This window comes from Meriones unguiculatus, chromosome 6 (assembly GCF_030254825.1).
Source record: "Meriones unguiculatus strain TT.TT164.6M chromosome 6, Bangor_MerUng_6.1, whole genome shotgun sequence".
NCBI lineage: Eukaryota > Metazoa > Chordata > Mammalia > Rodentia > Muridae > Meriones > Meriones unguiculatus.
In genome coordinates, this window is record NC_083354.1 from 51,035,585 (window position 1) to 51,045,379 (window position 9,795).

Below are 9,795 nucleotides of genomic sequence, written 5' to 3' on the forward strand. Positions count from 1 at the left end.
TATATTTAACCTCCCCCTGGGAGTTCCAGCTTTGCCAGGCCACAGAGAAAGATGATGCAGCCAGCCCTGATGAGACCTGATAGGCTAGGGTCAGATAGAAGGGGAGGAGGACCTCCCCTATCAGTTGCCTAGAGGAGGGGCATAGGGGGAGAAGTGGGAGAGAGGGTGGAACTGGGAGGAGATGAGGAAGGGAGCCACAGCTGGAATACAAGGTGAATAAATTGTAATAAATAATAAATAAAAAAAACCTTAGATTTACATACATAGTTCATATCTGCAGCTTAAACCATATGTAAGGCTGTCATGCTTAACAGATAAAAATACTGGGTACCCTGTTAAATATGAATTTCCAGTAAACACAAAGTCTTCATATATCTAATAAATGTTTAAGTATAAACATGTTCCATTCTAAGTTTTGGAGTATAGTTATAATAAAACTCATTAATTAAAGCATCCTGCATTTTTATCTGGCCAGCCCTCTTATGTCTCAGATGGCACCAATTACACTCTTGCTACTCAGAATGTAGCAAAATTAACTATGTGTGGTCTGGTTTCAGGTATATAAAAATGTGTACACTATTAGGGAAAAAGATTAGAGATAAATAAAGACAAATTGTTGGGGGTTGTAGCTCTTAATGGGAGAATTGTCTGTTCTCTGTGCTTTTGTGATTTAGAACTTTGAAATATATTTTTTCTTCTCAGATTTTCGCTTTACAGTAGTTTTTAAGTTTACGGTAAAATTGAGTGAAAGAGACAGAAGCTTTCCCATGCATACCTCATGCCCACCCCCCTCCAGTGCAGGGCCTTCCCCGTTGTCCATGTCCTTCACCAAGTGCTTTCCTCACAGCTGATGAACCTACACTGACGAGCTGTCACCCAGAGCCTACAGGACTTACAGTTGTGCCTCCTGGAGTTCAGACGAATCATTAGCAGCAGGTATAGACCACCACAGCACATCATCTAAGTCAGTTCCAAGCCCTCAGGGCTCCTCCTGGCCATCCTTGTTTAAATACTGGAAAACCTTCTCTCTCTCTCTCTCTAATGTGTTTTATAGGACTTTTCTGATAAGGAAAAAGATGTCATTTGAAGTAAATCTTTGTGAAGGAAAATCATATTGGAGGGTTAGTTTCTCCCCTAACTCAGAACCACCACCCCCTGTGTAAATTTATAACTCCTCCGGATAGAAGCACCCCAATGTGAGCATGCCGGTCACATATTCAGTATTGGGAGATGGCAGGAGGCCAAGCAGGCCTACTGCTACTCAAACAGAAACCAGCCTTCCTACCTTGTTTGCTCTCGCCTGACTCTGCTCCCGATTCCTGAGAGCAGGAAACAGTCCTGCACTTCCTGATACTGACTGATCAGATAAGGCGGGTGGTGGGTGCTGGTAGGTAAGCCCAGACGAAGACGGTCACCATCCCAAATACTTCTCACACAGGCATTCTCCTCTCGTCTTATTGTCATTACATAATTACAAAAATATGTAATTTTGCTACATATGTTAGCTAGGGGTCATTTAATTTTATACTTGAAAGTTTGCTTCCTTTCAATTAATCAAAAGTCAAAAGGAAACTCAGTTCATGCCCACAACCATCATAGTTTGGGAGATATGATCACTGCAAAAGACGTTCCCCAGGAGTGTTTAACATGCAGAAATCTTCCTGAGAAGACCAGCTGTATGCTTTCTCAGCTTATCTTCATGCTTCAGAGAGAAATGCTGTTCTAAATTCTTAAGGTTTCTCACAGCACCCTATTCAGGCAATTGTCCTAACTTTCTTGATGGTGTCTTTTGAGACGCACACACACCAAGTTTGATTTTGTTAAAGTATAATTTCTTAGTTTTTATGTGTTGGTTATACTAAGCAACTATTCCCTGCTCTAGAATGTCCATGTTTTCCTCTAAGATGTTTGTAGTTTAAGCACTTGTGTTTAGTTTCTTGGCCCATTTTGGATTGACTTTCATGTGTGATGTGAGGGAGGGATATGACTTTATTCTTTTGAATGCATATGTTCCGAAGCTGAAGAAATTCATTCTGTTGAAGAAATTATTCTCCTTCTCCCCTGAATTGTCTTAAAAACTCTTTCCAAAAATCAGTTGGCCAGAATATGATGGTATTTTTTTTTTTAGATTCTGAGTTCCATTTATTGAGTCATGAATCTGTTCTTGTATTTGTGATACACTGTCTTAATCATTGTAGATCTGGAATATGTTTTAAAATCAGAAAGGGCAAGTCCTATAATTTTGTTATCTTTCTCACTGACTATCTTAGATTCCTTGGAATTGAGACTAAGTTTGTCAGTTCTGACAAAGAAGTCACTCAGAAAGAGAGAGAGGCAGGTGGATCTCTGCAAATTTGAGGCCAGCCTACTCTACATACAGAGTTCCAGGCAAGCCAGGTCTACAGTGAGAAAAAGAGAGGGGCTGTGGGGAGGAAGGGAAGAAGGAGGATAAAGCAGAGGAGGAGGAAGGCTGAGACTGAACTTTTTATGGATTGTACTGAATTTATTTGAGAGTTTCTAGTGAGCGTCTACTCCTACGGCACCTGCTGCATTCCGTCTTCTAATATTTGAATTGCAATGAAACATATGCTTATTCTTTATCACTTTGTCTTCCAGGCTACTCCTCTGTCCCCTTTCCATTGTCTTCCTTCTTCCTCCAAGACGTCCCTCACATCTTATATTTTCTAAATATATATATTATGTTTGTGCATATTTGCCTGCATGTATGTGTTTTGCATGTGTATCTAAGACAAGCTAGAAGAGGCCATTGGATCATCTAGAACTTGAGTGTAGCCTCTGGGAACCAAACCCAGGTCCTCTGCAAGAGCAGTTAAGGGCTCTTAACTTCTGAGCTATCTCTCTAATCTCTCTCTCTCTCTCTCTCTCTCTCTCTCTCTCTCTCTCTCTCAATGCCCACACTGCACTCTCTGAATAATTCCTTTAATGAGCCTATCAACTCATTAATTTGCTTTTTTAGCTGTCTTATGTGATGTTGGGTTGAGTCTTGTTTGCTGTCTCTTCCTCCTAGAACTTTACTTATACATATCTGGTTATCTTTGGCTACAGATGAAAATGATTTGAATGAGTAGTTTGCAGACCACAGAGAAAGAGGAAATGAAGAAGTTTAGACCTATAACCCGGGGGAATTCTGAGCTACAGTTCTAAACTGTGTTCCCTTTTCCCACAGATTTAGTCTTTGCGTCTAAATGAGTCTCCTGTCTCGTTTAGCTCCCATGCCTTAGCTCCCATGAAACCTTAAAACTTTGTGCCCTGTACAGAATGTCAAGTGAAAAGCCTTAACTTGGAAGAGTCAGTGATGTCCTCAGATAAAAGTAGCTTCCTTGCTCGTTGACACCTGAGGGGTCTGCCTTTCCCCCACTTTTAGACTAACAACTTCATATTAACTTGTATAGTTTTATTGTGGTCTATGCTTTTACCAGAATATTCCTTCAGATTTTTAGGTTTTGCTCAGAAATCCACCATATCTTCCGCTCTGCCATTCCTAGACACAGAGGCCTCCCTGGGTGATATTTCAGTCACTGTTCTCTGAGGGCAGCTCTCCCTGCCCTCTTTGTGATACACTTTTGCTGCAGAGTAAAGTATTCATCCAACTTCTCCGCCCCCAGTCTTTCTGTCACCCCTCCCTTCCAGAGCGGGATTTGGGCCAAACTAACCAGGCAGGTGAAGTCCTAACAGTCCAACAGTCTGAGGGGTTTCAAACTATCACTGATGTCCATCAAAGAGGCTTCTTCACAAAATGCCTTGTCTTGATGAAAAGTTAAATAGTCTCACTTTCCCCAAAGTAGAATGAGTTTTTCTGTAGAAATGTACTAACCAAGAGTCTCCATCTATGATCTACCTTTGCTCTTAAATGTCACCAGCCCAAAGCTAGTCATCAACAACCGCCTAAGCTTTCTAATACAGAGATCTGCCATTACAAAACTGTGTCAAAGATGGCAGGATGCTGTTTACCCACACCTGCTGTTAAATCCTTGGCTCTCTAGCAAGCATCAGTGGGATGTCTGAGTCAGAAAATCACGCAACCACAGGAGAGAATAAGAACTTCAGAAAGTGAGAAACATGTTATGGAATTTTCTACATCAGCTCTGACCAACAGAATGAATTCATCATTAAAATGAGTTTTTTTTTTCTTTATTTTCATGTAAATAAAGGTGGAGGGAATATCTAAAAACTTTGTCGGACAAAGGGCTAGATATTATTCATCTGCTTGTGCTTTGATTTCATCTTTGCCCAATTTATCTGCTGTCCAAAAGCCACTCTCTAGTACAGTGCAATTTTAGTACAGTTTGTCAAAAACATTTACTGTTAATTGCCTTAAGCAGTGGAGACAAATTAAAATCATAAATACAATAAATACACCAGCAAAAATCTATAATTTTTTTATCTTTGGTCTGGCATTTATCCTGATTACTTCCTTATTAGACAACAGTTGTCTCTTTTTATTCCTGGTGATTTGACCCCATGAAACTACTAACAATCTCTGTCTCACCTAAAGGAAGATTGGCAGCCACCTCTACCCTTTTCTCCAAGTGTCAAAATGCAGAATGACTGACGCCTCTGGGCAGGTCCCTACCTATTCATTTTCTTGTCCCTATTGGGTTACTACAAGCTGTGTTTGTCAGGATTCTATCCACACTGAAAGAGAACACTTATCGAAGTGCCTTGAGCAGAGGGTGGGTGATAAAGGTAGAGGGAGACATGCTGATTCACAGAACGGAAGCCCTCACTGAAGCTCTCTTCAGGCACAGTCTGATAGAGAGGCTCAAGCATCAGGAATAGGGAGTTCCCTCCATCCCTCTGCTGCTCTCTGCCATGCTTGATTCAAGTTTCCACTGGAAAGTCTGCCTTCAAATGTTTGCTAGGCTCACTATCTGAAATTCCACCGAAAGCACCCCCCTCTTTTCTTTTCCAATAGGCCCAAGAAAACTCCAGAATTGCTAGGGACGTACCTTAGTTAATAAAATGTTTTCCTGGAATGCACAAGGCCCTAGGTTTTAGGCCAGTATTACATAAACCGGATAGGGAGACACGTGCCTGCAACCCTGGAACTCAGGAGGGAGAAACCAGAGGACCAGTAGTTTAAAGTCACCCTTGACTGCGCAGAGAGTTTGAGGCCAGCCTGGGCTGTGTGAAACTCTAGCTTAACAAACAAACACCCGAAAGTCTAATGTTGAGTCTCACTGGCATTGGTGTCACGTTCCCATCCACAACCCAATCACTGTGACTGGGAAGTGAAAGACACCAAGCAACAAGGCCCCTGCTATCCCACCTCTGCAGGAGCCACTTCTCTGGAGCTAGTGAATTAACCAGGGACGAGACACTGTTCCTCACAGGAGCCATCAAAGTGCCAGGATGGAAGTGAGTCAACTGTCCAGTTCGTCTGAAACTGGGGGGTTTCCAGAACTGATGGTTTTCTGTGATAAGGAAGAGAGTCTGTCCTGGGCAAACCGAGCTGCCTGGTCCCCTACTGTTATCAGATGACTCAAAAGGCTAACGCTGAGCCACTCTGTGCCCTGGGCCCTGGGCTCTGTGCCCTCTGATCCCGAAACCAGAATCACTAAGGCTCAGGATTTTTCCCTCTCCCAGGTTTTATGTAAGCACTTCCCACTTGCAGAAGTTACCATCATGAGACAGCATGACTTGTATCTCATATGCAAATAAGGCAAACCACAGGCCCAGCCTCAAACTGTAATGGAGCTAAATGAGCCTGTTCATTTCCAACAGAGTTTCAAGCTGCCTTTCTGTGGGTTACACTCTACCTCACTGCCTCAAAGCCTCATCAAGCACCTGCTGTTTTTTTTTTTTTTAATATTCTCCTTCCTCTGACCCCAAACTATACTTTTCTCTCTTCTTTTCACTTTGTTTCTCCTTTTGACCCTCTTTTCTCTTTGATCCCAAAGACCTTCTTACCTTTGAGCTCTTCCTATTTTCAGTCCCCTCAAAGCCGTTGGCACTCCTACCTGCTCTTTTCTTTCTCAGTGTGCTCATACTTGATTTGACCATGGCCTCCAAGCCCAGACTGTATACAAGCCAAGAACAGACAAAACAATCCACGAGGTGCAGAGAGATAACTTAAGAAATCCTGTTTATAATCAGTATTGAACCATCCTCTTTCAGTTTTTATGTGAGAATATCATGTATGTGTATGTATATGTGTGTATGTATGTGTGTGTGAATGTATGCATGTATGTATGTATGTATGTGGTGCTAGAGATTAAATCTAGGGCCTCATACACGCTAACAAGTGTTCCAGAGTACATAACACATAAACATATCATCACGCTGTCCTATTTAAGGTTTTTATTGCTGTGATAAAGACCATGACAAAAAGCAGCTTGGGGAGGAAAGGGTTCATTTCAGCTTACAGTCCACATCACAGTCCGTCAAAGAAAGTCAGGGCAGGAGCTCAAGCAGGGCAGGCACTGGGAGGCCAAAACTGAAACAGAGACCATGGAGGAATGCTGCTTTCTAGCTTGCTCCCCAAGGCTTATTCAGCCTGCTCCCTTACAACACCCAAGACCAACCCTCGCACATGAATTATCAATCAAGAAAACTCCCTAAGGCTTCCCCAAAGACTCATCTGGTCACTTCCCAAGTGACTGTAGCTTGTGTCAAATTGGCATAAAACTAGCCAGCGCTTACATATTCATAATTTGCACATAGTTATGCATATCTGGGAACAAAGACTGTACGGTATTTGTCTCCACACTGCTGGTGCCTAGTGTACTATGTAGCTCAACAACTGCTTCCTTAGACAAACGCACTCATGAATGGATCGAATCACCTAAAATCCATCAGTCGCTCCATGACATTCCTCATCCCTGTCCACAGAACACTCATCGAGTCTATGATCCTGGAAACCATTCCTGGAATGTTTTGTTCCTTTCTTCCTCGCCTAGCCTTGACATGAATAGTTTCCCCAGATAACACTTCTGCCGACCTCAGTTCCTGGCCCTGAGCCGTATCACCCAGTGTCCTTAATTTCACCTGTCCTTAAGCTTAACACCTCCTGTCAGGGTCACCAAAACTCTCACCCTCACTTTAGGCTCAAGAGTTGTATTTTTGGTCCTCATACTCTGGCACAGCTACTCAAAAACTCTGATCAGTAAATATCTCACTGGCTGCACCTAGAAGCCCGGAATCTCCAGAGTTCTGCACCAGCACTGGTCCCTGGACTACCCTATTCCATGATCACACTGCCATCTCTGAGGAAAAAAAAATAGCACAAAATATTTAGTACATATCTAGCTGTTGATGGCTTTTATTCCAAGAATGTAGTTTTCTATCTTTCGTGGTAAAACATTCTCTGATGATTGTGGTAACTAATAATACACTTGTTTGGAAAAATTAAGTTGGCGATTTCCTTTAGATTCCTAAATCTTCTACATAAAATGTATTCATTTATAAAAATCGGAATGCCTTGGGACCACCAAAGTGTCTGCCAATTCAAAAATCCTTTCTTTGATTTGTCTTTGCAGTGGAGAACAAAGTTGTAGAATGGGTTACAAACTAGACTTTCTGGCTATTCATCATGCTTAGAAGGTGGTTTGGGTTCAAGGGCAATGAGCACTAGCTAGAAGGAAGGTGTTAGAGAAAGAAAGACAAGGAGAACCAGAGAGGTGAAGACCCTCTGCAATGTTACCCATCCTTGCCACAGGCTGGTTCTATGTAAGAACTTTGTCCTTTGAGGACCTATATCTCAGCACACAAGCATATGCTGGCAGCGGAAAAAGCAGCGCCCTGGCTAGTATCCACCTCCATATGCCTCGTGTTTGGGTTTCAACTGCAGATGCAGTTGAAAATACACAGATCTGCTTCTCATTGCGTCCAAGAGCATATATGTTGTTTTGTCCAAATTTTTTTCCAAAATGTGCTTGAATTTATGAGCTTGTTTTAGTCTTATGTTTTGTTGAAAATTCATACACTGTCAGTCACTCAACTGGTGCACAAAACAATAACTAGTACCAAAAACCTAATGGCTGCTAAGCTAGTCATGCTTTCTGGCTTTAGAACTGAATCCTGAACCGAAGGGGCATTTACACCCCCGGTGCGTAGCCAGGGCAGTATTATCTCATTACTCCCACAAGCTAAACCAAGTGGAAATGAGTCACTTGGAACACCCACATTAGACTGAAACTCAGGTTTGATGGTCGTTTCTGTGAGTCATATCTGAGTTGGCAGTATGGATTCCTAACTTGAGCTCAGATCCCCAGCACGCACATAAAAAGCTATGCCCAAGCATGCGCGAGCATGTAACTCCAGCGCTATGAAAGGAGGAACAAACAGGGGGCTTGCTGGCCTCCAGGCAAGTTCCAAGTTCAGTGAGGGAATCCTGTCGCAAAGAAACAAGAGTTTACTGCGCACAGTGTTCATATACACTTACCAATACGCATACAGCACCACCAACAACAAAGAGTAGAAATTACATTAGCCAAAAAACTTAGGTCTTTCTGTGAATAGAGACATTTTCTAAGAAAAGGTTGTGATTTCATTTGTGACTCACAAGAAGAAATAATATCGTCAGTCTGTCTGGTATCTTGATATTTGCCAGCGCCTTCTGGGTAGTGCTTTGTGTGTGATGCTCAGCACTGCATGTTTATTCCCGTGTGTAATCTACAAAACAATCCAGATAATCCAACACTATTACTACCTCTCTTTGCAGGCGGAGACCATGGGGCTTGCAGAGGTTAAGCAGACAGCTGCTGGTTACATTTGGTTGCTCAGCAATGAGATGGACATTGGGTCCAGGCTGCTCAGCTCCAGAACCCAAAGATTGTCTTGCAACTTACTTCTGCTCTCCTCTGTCCACCACGATGATGTAGAAGTCACTCTGATGCCACCGAAGTTGCCAAGGGCTTAGCTATGTTAACTAGTCCATGCCGCCAAACATCTGCTAGAGTTGATTTTCACTATATGCGTGTTTTGTGTTTGCAAATTTTGTTAAAATTTACCTCAGCTGGAGCCATTACTCATGGCACTCCCACAGACATAAAAAGGAAACGTGCCCAAGGTCAGAGTTTGGGTTGTCCAAGTTGCATGTTCCCAGTTGAGGGAGACAGAGTAACTCTTGCCTTCTATGTGTCTTGAGCCCATACTGTAAATAAGTGTCCTTTCTGAAGTCTGTTTAGTGACTCCTTTTTCACGTTTTTTGCACTTCCTGTTGACTTTGCTGCTAAAAATGGTCACTATGGAAGGTGCTGAAGTTCTTTCTGCTCTTCCTAAGCATCAGGAGGCTACCTACCACATCCCCCACGGAGAAAACACATACGTGAGACTGTAGGCACAAATCATATTACTACTGGCTATCGTTTCAATGCTAATGAATCAAAAATACGTATTGAATTAGGTATCATTAAATAGAGACACACATAAAATGAGGTTATCCACCAATGATGAAAGTGTGTATTTCCCCTACAAGCAACGTTTCAGAATTGCTAATTCTGTGTTGTGGTTCTTTTTAGCATAATGACTGGGAAGAATGACAATAGATTTTATTTCAACATTTTGTCAAAGGTTTTTTGTTTGTTTGTTTGTTTGTTTGTTTGTTTTTTAACTAAGGTGTCAGGGCCCTAAGAGGTACCCAAAGGAGGTCGATGACCTCCCTGGAAGGGCCACATCGGCGAGACACCAGATCTTCCAGGTTTTGTGGCTCAGCCCCTGGAAGCCCATCCTGACCGACGCGCCACGCCTTCGAAGCAGCCATCCCGCAGTTGCTCACCCTCTGCAGAGGAGAACCTGGCTAATCAGAAAAGAAACTCCCTTCAAAGGCAAACA